This window comes from Nannospalax galili, unplaced genomic scaffold (assembly GCF_000622305.1).
Source record: "Nannospalax galili isolate Female #2095 unplaced genomic scaffold, S.galili_v1.0 scaffold368, whole genome shotgun sequence".
Classification (NCBI taxonomy): domain Eukaryota; kingdom Metazoa; phylum Chordata; class Mammalia; order Rodentia; family Spalacidae; genus Nannospalax; species Nannospalax galili.
Window position 1 is genome coordinate 2,556,793 of NW_008359963.1, and position 12,555 is coordinate 2,569,347.

The following is a 12,555-nucleotide window of genomic DNA, read 5'->3' on the forward strand; positions in this document are numbered from 1 at the left end:
CACTTTATGTGCCTTTGTGGTTTACTTTTTGGTCATGAAAAGCTGATTTGTCTAAGCTTCCAGTTCTCTCTTTTGATTTTATATTGGAGTGCCCAGATTGCTTTTGTCTTCAGGAGTTCCCAAAGAGGCCCAAGTCAGATGAGGATCAGATGCTCTCAGGCTTTCTCCTAAGGTCTGGATCCCTCCAGTTAAGATTTTGGCCTCAGGAATTTGGGAGTTGGACTAGCCTGGGAGCCAGGCCCAGGAAACATGCTGGTCTAGGGCAGCTGTTGGCTGTGCCAGAGATGCAAAGACAGATGGGGGCAGGAAGCAGCCCCAAGGGCTCCTGGGGACTGCACTGAAGAGCTGGGTTGGTCTGGATGCAAAGTATCAGGAAGAGAAAAGGTCAGCCCTGGCCTCCAGGAAAGAGGCTGGTGGGTGGTGCAGGCCCAGGGAAGTAGAGGGAGGTGAGGGCGGGGCCAGGCTCAGAGTGCTCCTGGGGACCCTAGAAGGAACTGGGTTGGTCTGGATGCAAAGGATCAGGAAGCAGTTTTGGTTCCCCAGGTGTCTGGGGCGCCAAGACAAGGTATGGGACAGGACCCAGGTTAGGAGGAGAGACAGGCCGGGGAGATGGGAGGGTGGATGAAGCTGGGGGAGTCAAGGCGCTGAGGGCAAGATCGACTTACCCCGGAGAGAGGCCTGAAGGTAGGAGAGAGGGTTTCACAGTTCTTTACTTCCACTACAAATGTAATTTCAATGTCCTGCTAGAAGGCACTTTCTTAGTTTCTAATTTTTAATTAATATACATATTTATGAAATACGACATGATACTTTAACACATGAAAATAATATATAAAGATTAAATCAAGGTAATTAGCATTTTCCCATCTCCTTAAAGTTTAAAATATTTTATCATGAGCATATATTAACTGTACAAAATAATGGATCACAGGACTAGGGAGACAGCTCAGCCCACAAAGTGCTGCTCACCAGCGGATCCAGGGTCAACACTTAGAAACCAGGTAAAAGTGCTGGGTGTGGTGCACATGCTTGAAGTTGTAGGTCTGCGATTTTCCAAGAGTGGAAATAGATATGTAGTGAATCTACTACATTCCCTCCTTGGCCAGCTTCAGACAGGATCCATTCTAGAATGCTGTAAAGAGTTAAGGTACAACAAAGATGTCACTATTTATATATTGAATAGATCTGCAGCATCTTCCTCTTACTTTGCAAGTTTTTTAAAAAAGTAATTGCTGGGGCTCGAGAAATGGCTCAGCGATTAAGAGCACTGACTGCTCTTGCAGAGGACTCGGGTTTGATTCCCAGCACCCACATTACAGCTACAAACTGTCCTTAACTCCAGTTCCAGGGGACTCCGAAGCCCTCTTCTGACCTCTGCGGCAATGCACGACATGGGTGCAGTCACATACATGCAGGCAATACACTCATACAGATAAAATAAAGATAATAAATTTCTATTAAAAAGGTAATTGCTGGTAACTACAAGTTGATGCTTAATATTCTCTTCAAGTGGAAAGAAGGTAAAATTTGAGGGCAAGAAATAAACATTTTGTCTTGGTATTTCTGGAGCATGTATGGTGCACAGCAAGTGCTCCAAAATTAAATAAAAAGATGAAACTATCACAATCTGTTAAGCCTTTCAGGTAAACAGTTTTAGATTATACAACAGCAACACAGAGTTAATGGTAACATTTCATTCACTCTTTTGAATTACTTTTTTTTTTAAGTTTTCAAAGTCCTGGGTACATTTTAAATTTGCATTTTTACTAATGCTTAGCTTTAAAATAATATTTATTCTTATTTTAGCACAAGTTTGAATGAAGTCATACAAATTATCCAAAACTAATAAGCACATGGATTAAATAAAATTTATTAATGAAAAAGGAAGCTTTCACACAGACCAAATTAATTTATAATTTTATTAAAACATAACAAAAGAGTCCATATAGCTGCAATAAAGTTTAATGGAAGCTCAGTTTGGTGCTAAAAGAGCAGATATTAAATGCAATGAAAGCATAAATTATAAATAAGAAGTATTCTTAACAAAAAGCCTGAAATTCTCAGAAATTAGCCAACATATACTTATGATCAAACTTATGCATTCAGGTAAGAGGATAGCCGCAGTGACGCTGTACTTTATACAGGCTGCATTTGAAGTTATTCTTTAATTAGCTTTTCCAAGACAGAGTTAATGATCGTTTGGAAATGAGGCTCATTATATGATTCTGTAATGTATCCTGTAATAACTACCATTACTACACAGCTGTATAAACATATTTACTATGACACACTCCCCTACTACAGGTGTGTATTTTCCATTCCAAGCATTACTAATGTACACTTAAGTCTACTCTGGTTTAGAACTCAAATTTAAAGAAATAGTTTTAAAATTATTTAACTATTTGTAAAATAAAATGTTAACCTGAGCAAATGATTACTACATCATGATTCATCTTATTTGTTTTTATATTCCATTTTCCTTTAAAATGAAAGTAGGATAAGTATTTTTATTTGCAATAGAGCAGCAATAAAATTTCCATCGAAAAAGTCAGATCAGTTTAAAGTTATTTGATTTGCATTTCCCAGCAAGTATGCAGTATGAAATTTTACATTTTTCTAGTGACAATGTATGATTTAAAAAAGTAAAATATTCAAATAATATACTTAAGTGGATAGAAATCACTTTATTGGTTACAAAAGAGGTCTCTGAAAAAGCTCAAGATGAATGATTCTTTCTAGGTTTTATATAAAGTATCATATTAACAGGAAATGTTTCCGGAATTATGTTTTAGCCATTCTTTATTTTTTGGTCTTTTTTGAAGACTGGGGCTCCCTGTAGCCCCGGCTGGCCTGGAACTTACTATGTAGACCAGGCTAGCTTTGAACTCACAGAGATCTGCCTGCCTCTGTACTGGAATTAAAGGCATGTGCCACCATGCCCCATGCCTTTTAGTCACTCTTGAACATCATGAATGCTAATGCATTCAATGAAATTCAAAGAGTCAACACGTGTGTTAATACATAAACAGCATCTGTGGTTCATTTCTGAAAAAATGACTTAGTAATGACTTTTCATGCTATACCAGACCAAATGACTGCTGAAGAGCAGAAGCTTGGGGATCTTGTACAAGCCTATTTTTTATGACCAAGGAATTCAAATATCAAACTTGGACATCACTTTTTAATTTTGAAAATATAAAGAAGAATTAAAACCTCACAATGGCAAGTCCTCAAATACCTTCTCCCTCCCTCCTCTGTTTCTCTTAAAATAATCTTTTAAGATTTATAAACCTTACACTGTAGAAATGAGACTACTTTTCAGCTGTTTTCCAACAACTATTGGCTCCATCCTTCCTGACTAGAGAAATGAACAAGGAGACTCCTTTTCCATAAAAAGGGTTGGATTCTAGGGGTACACAACTTAAAAGCTAGGTTTTATTTTGATCTGAGTATGAATGCCACACATACACTGAAGCAGACAAGGAGAATTAAAGTGTATTTAGGCACAAGTTCACGCTACGGTTTCTTTCTGAGGCTATGCCCAAACATAAGCCTTTAAGCACACAGGAGTAGATCTCTTTCCTAGCATTTGAGCAAATGTCTCAGAGCCTGAGTAGCTGATAAATCAAAGATTTACAGAACTAATCTTTGGTATATTTGGAAGTGAATGCCAAATATCTAGTACCTTTTAAGTTTTCTTAATATAAATTACAGTATACTACATCTGAAGTTTCTAAACAGTGACCACAAAGCCAACTTAAACAATATGAGCTTTTTAAAAACAGCTTGTAGCTTTCTGTTTTCCTACTAATTGAAAAGGGGAAGAATCAATACTTAAGCATTTGTTATAGTAAACATACATTCCAAATTCTCTCAAAGCCCACCCCCAAGTGACATGTTCCCTCTTGCTATCCCATACCTCCTAAAGGTTCCATGACCTCCCAAACAGTGTCACCAACTAACCAAGTGTTCAAATACTTGAGCCTATGGGAAACTCTTCTCATTCAAACCACCATGTTCCACTCCTTAGCCCCCATAGGGTCCTGGCCAAAATTCATTTAGTACAACTTCAAAAAGTCCCTATGGTCTTTAACAATTTCTTAACTGTAACTCTGTAAAAATGAAAAACCAAATTATATAACTTCCAACACACAATGGTACAGTATATTCCTATGCCAAAAAGGAGAAATGGGGGCACAGTGTCTTAACTGTAACTCTGTAAAAATGAAAAGCCAAATTATATAACTTCCAACACACAATGGTACAGAATATATATTCCTATGCCAAAAGGGAGAAATGGGGGCACAGTGAGGAAATATGGGACCAAAGCAAGACCAAAAACCAGCAAGGCAAATATCAAATCCTGTAGCTCCATGAAAGACATCTGGAATTTAGTTCCACAGGGCTCAGATAGCATCACAAGCTGGAAATCTCTCTCCTCTCCCCGACCCTCCCCCACACCTCTGGTTCCACTCCCTATATACAGCACTCCTTGGCTGATGTCTTCCAGCTCTGGCTTCCCAACATCTTGAGGTCTCCACTCTTGCTTCTTTCATGGGTCTAAAGCCAGTACCATGTAGTCACCACTGCCAAGTTCTGCTGCCAGCTTGGGATGGACTATGGCTATCTTGGCAACAAAAGCCCCAGGTTTTGGATATTGTTGCTTGCTAGGAGCAGAAAATTCTTTAGCCCTTTTCCTTTCATGAGCTGGAGGCCAGTCTTTCTACTGTTTAAGCGCAAATCAGAAGGCCTCAACTTGATGGTTCTAATCTCCTTAACAATTAGAGCCTCTCTTTGAGGACACCCCATGACATTAAGCTCCCTAGAGCTCTTTCTTTCTAAACTGTACACTGTATAATTCTTTCTACCCCATTTCTACCCCATTTCTACCCCATTATACACCTGGATAAAATAACAAAACCACAGATTCAATATTAGACTGCCTTAAAATTTCCTCCACCAAAGATATTAATCCATTACTTTTAAATTTAACCTCAGGCACGTTCTTAGGTCTCAGGCAGAAAGCAGCCAAATCCTTTACCAAGCTATCACAGGAGTGACCTCTAGCCCATGTTGCTGTTTTTAAGTCCTTCTAGAACTACACTGCTCTTAGCGCTACTTTCTTTACAAGCTCCTACTAGAATGGCCCATTAAGCCCTGCTTACAGTATTCAACCTCTTTCCAACTTCAAATTTCCAAAGTCTTCCACATTCCTCAAAAAAAAACCCGAAAACAATCTTATCTGAAGAAATACTAGCAACTGATTGCTGCTAGGTAAAGAAAAGCTGATCTTACTAAAACAAGGGACTCTAGATAGGCTGACTAGACCTCAGTGGATGGATTTTCATGGTGAAATGTCTAGGGATGCTGACCAGACACAGTGGCCCTTAACAGGGAAGACATAATACATGGGCTCCAGTGGGGCGGGGGGAGGGGTTATGGGAGGGTGCCAGTGGGGATGGGGGTATAAAGATGATTAAGATTGTTTAAGATGTTCTGCATGAAATACACAAAAATTCAATAAAAACAATTTTTTTTAAAATATAAGATTCTGTAATAAATTACAGATGTTACACTTCTTGGAAAACAAACAAACAAAACCAAAAAGAAAAAAAGAAGAAAGAAAATAAAAGAAAAAAACCATGATCAGGTTCTGGTGCCAACTTAAGCATTAATTACTTTTCTGTTGCTGTGATAAAACAGCATGAGCAGGGAACTTATAGAAGGAAAAGTTTTGGGGGGCTTATGATTCCAGAGGAATGAGCTCATCACAGTGGGGAGGAATAGCAGGAGACAGCTGGAGCAGAAAGCAGAGGCTTCACCTCTTCAGTCACATGCAGGAAGCAGAAAGATCATCTGGAAGTGGGAATGATCCATGAATGCTCACAGCCCACCGCAGTGACAAGCTTCCTCCAGCCAGGCCACACCTCCTCAAGTTTCCAGGACCCTCCCCAAACAGAACCACCAACTAAACAAGTGCTCAAATACTTGAGCCTATGCTGGATACTTCTCATTCAAACCACCACATATACCCATATAGATATAGGAAGCATACAAGAACACCAAATACACAGAACAGAAATAGTGGATCATGGCGTATCACCGTAAAACACTAGATGTACAGAAGAAAGGGTGTAATGAAAGCTGCAAGAGAAAAATCAAGTCATTGAAAAGAAAATCAAGTCATACAAAGGAAAACCCATCAGAGCAGCACCTCACTTTTTAAGTGAAACTTTAAATGCCAGAAGAGCCTGGAGCAATGTACTCCAAGTTCTAAAAGACTGAAACTACTTTACCCAGCACAACTATCTGTCACAGTTCAAGGAGGAAAAAAAAAAGCTTTCCATGATAGAAACAGAATGAAATAATTTATGTCCAGAAAATAAGTCCTACAGAGAATACTGAAAGTAATATTACACTGAAGCAAGGAATGAATATAGCCAAGAGGCTACAGAGAGAAAAAAAAAAAAAAAAACGAAGCTGTACTTAATTGGAACACAATAGGAATATGATCATAAACAAAATAAAATGACAGTAATCAACACATATCTTTCAATAATAACTTTAAACTTTAATGGGCTCACCTCCTCGATCAATTAATTAAACAGGCTAATTAAACAGATTAAGAAATAAAATCCAGCCAGCTGTGGTGGCACAGGCCTTTAATCCCAGCACTCAGGAGGCAGAGGCAGGTGGATCTTTGTGAGTTCAAGGCCAGCCAGGTCTACACAGTGAGTTCCAGGCAGCTGGGGCTACAAGGAGACCCTGTCTCAAAAAGATGAAAAAAAATAAATTTGGGAGGGAGGGGGAGAGGGGGAGAGAGGGAGGGAGAGAGAGAAAGAAGGAAAATCCATTTTTTTTGTAGCATATAAGAAACTCATTTTAGCTTTCCTTAGCTATTGCCAAGGTACTCGGTCCTTCTGAAAAAGCTAAGGCCATGTTGGGGTGAGGGCCTTACTTCATCTGGAGACTACTGCCACGTTGGCAGTCCGAAGCATGGCCTCCTCATCTGAGCTTGCCTGTATCTACTCCACCCTCATCCTGCACGAGGACAACGAGTTCACCATGATGGAGGATAAGATCAATCTCTCATTAAAGCAGCTGGTGTCACTGTTGAACCTTTCCGGCCTGGCTTGTTTGCAAAGGCCCTGGTCAATGTCCACACTGGGAGGCTCATCTGCAATGCAGGTGCTGGTGGACCTGTTCCCCCGCCGATATCGCTCCAGCAGGTGGTCCTGCCCCCTCTGCTGCCGCTGCCCCAGCTGAGGAGAACAAAGTAGAAGCAAAGAAAGAATTGGAAAAGTCTGATGATGACATGGGCTTTGGTCTTTTTGATTAAACCTGGTTAATATGCTCAATTAAAAAAAAAAAACCTGGACCTTTTGGTCTGATAAGTTGTGGGGGGGAAGAAACTCATTTTATCCTTTTGGCAACCGATGGTCAATGGGAAGGAAAGAGACAGTATCTTTCACTGATAAGATTCTTGGTAGATTAAACTGGCTCCAGTGTATGGACTCACACTGAAGGACATTTCAGGACACAAATTAAGACTCTATAGGCTCTATTTATATATATAATACATTAAATTGGGCTGTGGGCAGTAAGGGGAAGTGAGGAGGGGGGAGGGGATTGAAATACTATCAAATTATATTGTATGAAAATCATAACAATTCAATAAAAAATTATTTTTTTTAAAAAAAAAAACTCATCTTGCCTTCAAGGATAGGCACCACCTTAAAGTGAAAGGATAGAAAAAATATTCCAAGCAAATAGGATCAAGAAACAAGCAGACATTGCTATCCTAATATCTGACAAAATACACTTCAAATTAAAATTAATAATTCTGATCAAGAGAACAATTAATGAAGACACTACAATCCTAAACATACATGCACAAACTGTGGTGCATCTAATTCTATAAAAAGAGTTCTCCTGGACTTCAATGCACAGAGTAACCCCAACTCAGTAATAGCAGGTGATGTCAATACCCCAACACTTGCTCCAATAGATGGGACATCTGATTAAAAAAAATAGAGAAACATGGGAACTAAATGACATCATACATTGAATGTACCTAACAAAGCTACAGAATAGTCCATCCGAACACCAAAGAATGAACATTCTGCACAGCAGCTCATGGAAGTTTCTCTAAAATGGGTCACAAACTGAGACACAAAACAAATCTTAACAAAGATAGAAAAATTGAAATAATTTCATGTATCTTATCTAACCACAATGCAATAAAGCTTAAAATCAGCAGCAAAAGTATCTCTAGTAATTACACAAACTCATAGAGATTAAACAGTAACTCCTGAATGATGAGTGAGTCAAAGAAGAAACTAAGAAAGAAACTTTTAAATTCCTGGAATTAAATGAAGATGAAAATACAACACAATGAAAATTCTGAGATACATGAGAAAAATTTCATAGGAGGGAAATTTCTAGCTCTAAGCTCCTACATTAAAAAAAAAAAAAAATAAGAAAGAGGCTAGGCATGATGGCACATACCTTTAACCCCAGCACTCCAGAGTCACTGTGAGATTGAGGCCAGCCTGGTCTACATAGCAAGTTTCAGACCAGCAGGGGCTACAGGGAAACCCTGTCTATAAAAAGCCAAAACACACACACACCCACACCCAAAAAAACAAAAAACCCAACAACAATAGAATAAAACAGAAAGAGGGGGCCAGAGAGATGATTCAACAGTTAAGAGCACTGGCTGCCCTTACAGAGAAACCACATTCAGTTCCCAGAACCAACATGGCAGCTCACAATTGTCTGTAACTCTAGTTCCAGGGGATCCAACACTGTCTTCTCACCTCTGTGGGCATCACATACATACAGGAAAAATACTCATATACATAAAATAAAAATAAATAAATAACAATTTTTAAATCAGAAAGAGGGTAAATAAATGACTCAACATTTCAACCCAAGAATCTGGAAAAATAAGGACAAACAAACTCAAATCCAGTAGAGAGGAAGAAATAATAAAACTAAACAGAAATAAAGAAAACAATACAAAGAGTTCATGAATCTAATAGTTGGTTCTTTGATAAGACACAAGATCAACAGACCTTTACCCCAAATAACCAAAAGAAAGAAAAAAAGAGATCCAAATTAACAGAATCAGAAATGAACAGGAAAACATCACAACAGATACCAAAGAAATTCAGAACATTTTAAGGGGCTACTTTTAAAAACCTACTCTATTAAGTTAGAAAACCTGAAGGATGGGGGCTGGAGAGATGGCTCAGTGGTTAAGAATACTGGTTGTTCTTGCAGAAGACCCAGGTTCAAATCCCAGCACCGACATGGTAGCTCAAACTGTCCGTAACTCCAGGGGATCTGACAGCCTCTTCTGACCTCCGTGGGCATTACACGACACGGGTGCACTTACATGCAGGCAATACATGCATACACATAAAATAAAAATAAAAAATATTAAAAAAAGAAAACCTGAAGGAAACACACAAATTTCTAGATTCAACTGGACCACCAAAGTTAAATCAAGAAGAGATCAACAACTTAAACAGACGCACAATAAACAAGGAGATAGAAATGGTAATACAAAGCTTTCTGACTGAAAAAAGCCCAGGTCCAGATGGATTCATGGCAGAATTCTACCACACATACTAAAATTATTCAAAAATATAGAAACAGAGAAAGCACTTTCAAACTCCTTTTACAAAGCCAGTATTACTCAAATACCAAAATCAGGTAAAGGCACAACAAAAAAAAAAAGAAAAAAAGAAAGCTACATGTCAATATCCCTCATGAACACAGTTCATAAAATTCCTCCAATTTCTCCACAGAATACTTGCGAACTGTATAAAGGCATATATAAAAAAGAAAAAGATCATCTACCATGAAGTCAGCTCTATGTCACAGATGTGCAAGAATGGTTTCAACATACCTAAGTCAATAAATGTAATAAATTATACAAACAGACTTAAAAACAAAACTCACAAACATCTCAACAGATGCAGAAAAGACACTTGACAAAATCTAACACACCCTCATGATAAAAATCCTAGAGAGAGCCAGGTATGGTGGCACATACCTTTAATCCTAGCACTTGGAAGGGCAGGGGTAGGTAGACCTCTGTGAGTTTGAGGCCAGCCTGGTCTACATAGTGAGTTCCAGGCCAGCTAGGGCTACAAGGAAACCCTGCCTCAAAAAGACCAAAAAAAATAAAAAAAATCCTAGAGAGAATAGGACTGGAAGGAACACACCTCAACATAATGAAGGCTGTATATGACAAATACACAGCTAACATCACTCTAAATGGAGGAAAACTCTAAGCACTCCCATCATAATCAGGAACAGGACAAGGCTATCCACCATCTCTGCTCCTTTTCAGTAGTGTCTAAAGCCCTAGGAAGAGTCACAGACAAGAGAATAAGGCTGGGTGTGATGGTGCATGCCTTTAATCCCAGCACTTGGGAAGCAGAGGCAGGCAGAGCTCTGTAAGTTCGAGGCCAGCCTGGTCTACATAGTGAATTCCAGGCCAGCTGGGGCTACAGGAGACCCTGTCTCAAAAAGACCCCCCCACCCCCCAAAAAAGGGACAAGGGAATAAAATTAACCAATAGGAAAAGAAAAAATCAAATTATTCCTATTTGCAGATGAGATGATGTTATACATAAGAGATCCCCAGAATTCCACCAGTAAACTTCTAGAAAGGTTCAACATGTTTAGGAAAGTGGTAGGACACAAAATCAATTCACAAAAATCAGTAGCCTTTTTATATACCAGTAACAAGCAGGCTGAGAAAGACACCATGGAAATACTCCCTGGATTCACAATAACCGAAAAAAAGAACAACCCTAAGAATAAACCTAACCTAACCTCTCTCATGGATGAGAGAGACACGAGAGACTTCCACAATAAACATCTGAAATCACTGAAAAGATTGAGGAAGACACTGGAAAATGGAAAGATCCCCAAACGCATGGATTGGGAAAAATCAATATTACGAAAATGACCATCCTACCAAAAGCAATTTACATAACTCAAGGCAATCCCAATCAAAATCCCCATAGATTCTTTACAGAAATAAAAGAAAGCGTGGTAGTAACATAGAAGCAGACATGCACAGAACCAAACAGACGGTCCAAGCACAAGTGCACACAATTACATCCATCTGATATTTGACAAAAGATGCCAAAAATACAAACTGGAAGACAGACAGCATCTTCAACAAGTGGTTCTGGGAAAACTGGATATGTCCATGTGTAAAAAATATGAAATTAGACTTGTATCTATCACCCTGCACAAACATCAATCCCAAACAGATCGAAGCCTTCAAGAAACCCGAACATCTGAAACTCTCAGAAGAAAACATAGGCAGTACCTTACAAGATACAGGTAGAGGAAAAAGACTTTCTAAATCGGACTCTATTTGCTCAGGAATTAAGGCCAACAATTGACAAATAGGACCACCTTAAACTACAAAGCTCTGTGCGAAAAGGAAACAACTGAGTGAGGAGGAAGCACAGAGTGAAGAGAATGTTGGCCAGTGACACACCGGATAAAGGAACATCCAGAATGCACATACAAAGAACTGAAAAACAAAGACTCAAGAAAATAAATGACTGAATTAAGAAATGGGCTATGGATCTGAACAGAGTTCTCAAAAGAAGAAATAAAAGTGGCTATGAAATACCTTCAAAAGTGTTTAATGTCCTTAGTCATTAGGGAAATGCAAATTAAAGCTACCTGGAGATTTCATCTTACCCCAGTCAGAATGGCTAGGATCAAGAGAATAAATGACCTCACCAAATGCTGGCGAGCACATGGGGTAAAGGGAACTCTCATTCACTGATGGTGGGATTGCAAACTGGTACAGTAACTACGGAAATCAGTATAGAGAATTCACACACACACAAAAAAAAACCTAAAAATGGGGCCAGAGAGATGACATGGCTCAACACTTAAGAGCACTGACTGCTCTTGCAGATGATCTGGGTTCAGTTCCCAGTGCCCACATGGTGGCTAACAACCTTCTGTAACTCCAGTTCCAGGGGATCCAATGCCCTCTTCTGGGCTCCATGGTGGCACACTTATACATGCACGCAAAACATTAATATACATTAAATAAAAATAAATTTTTAAAAATTAATAGAATAAAAATAGATCTATCATATGGACCAGCCACACCACTCCTTATACACTGAAAGGACTCAATAGCCTACTACTAACATAACATATACATACTAATATAAAATATAAATAATAATATATAATATATAATAAAACTTCAGCAGTGACGCATCCAACAGAGGTTTAATAACCAGAATATATAACAAACTCAAAAAACAGAAAACCAAGACAAAAAGCAACCCAGTTAAGAGATGGGCTATGGCGCTTAACAGAGAGTTCTCAAGAGAAGAAGTAAAGATGGCTATGAAACATCTTAAAAGATGTTCAACATCACTAAGAATTAGGGAAATGCAAATTAAAACCACTTTAAGATTTCATCTTACTCCAGTCAGACTGGCTAAGATCAACAGAACAAATGATACCAAATGTTGGAGAGGATGTGGGGAAAGGG

At 38.8% G+C, this 12,555-nt stretch overlaps 1 protein-coding gene and 1 pseudogene across 9 annotated transcripts in view; one reads left to right on the forward strand and one right to left on the reverse strand.

Moving 5' to 3' along the window:
- Positions 1 to 12,555, reverse strand: part of Disp1 (dispatched RND transporter family member 1) — a 214,822-nt gene that overhangs the window by 100,285 nt on the left and 101,982 nt on the right. For 3 of the 9 annotated variants that reach the window (XM_029559001.1, XM_029558999.1, XM_017795769.2), the window contains one exon: positions 970 to 1,132. The exons of 5 other annotated variants lie outside the window; for them this stretch is intronic. The gene's annotated coding sequence lies outside the window, so the exon portion shown is untranslated. Of the gene's footprint in view, positions 1 to 969; positions 1,133 to 6,958; positions 7,090 to 12,555 lie in introns of those variants that run through there. One more of the 9 variants, XM_029558997.1, reaches the window with a different exon arrangement.
- Positions 6,979 to 7,339, forward strand: LOC103726271 (annotated as a pseudogene).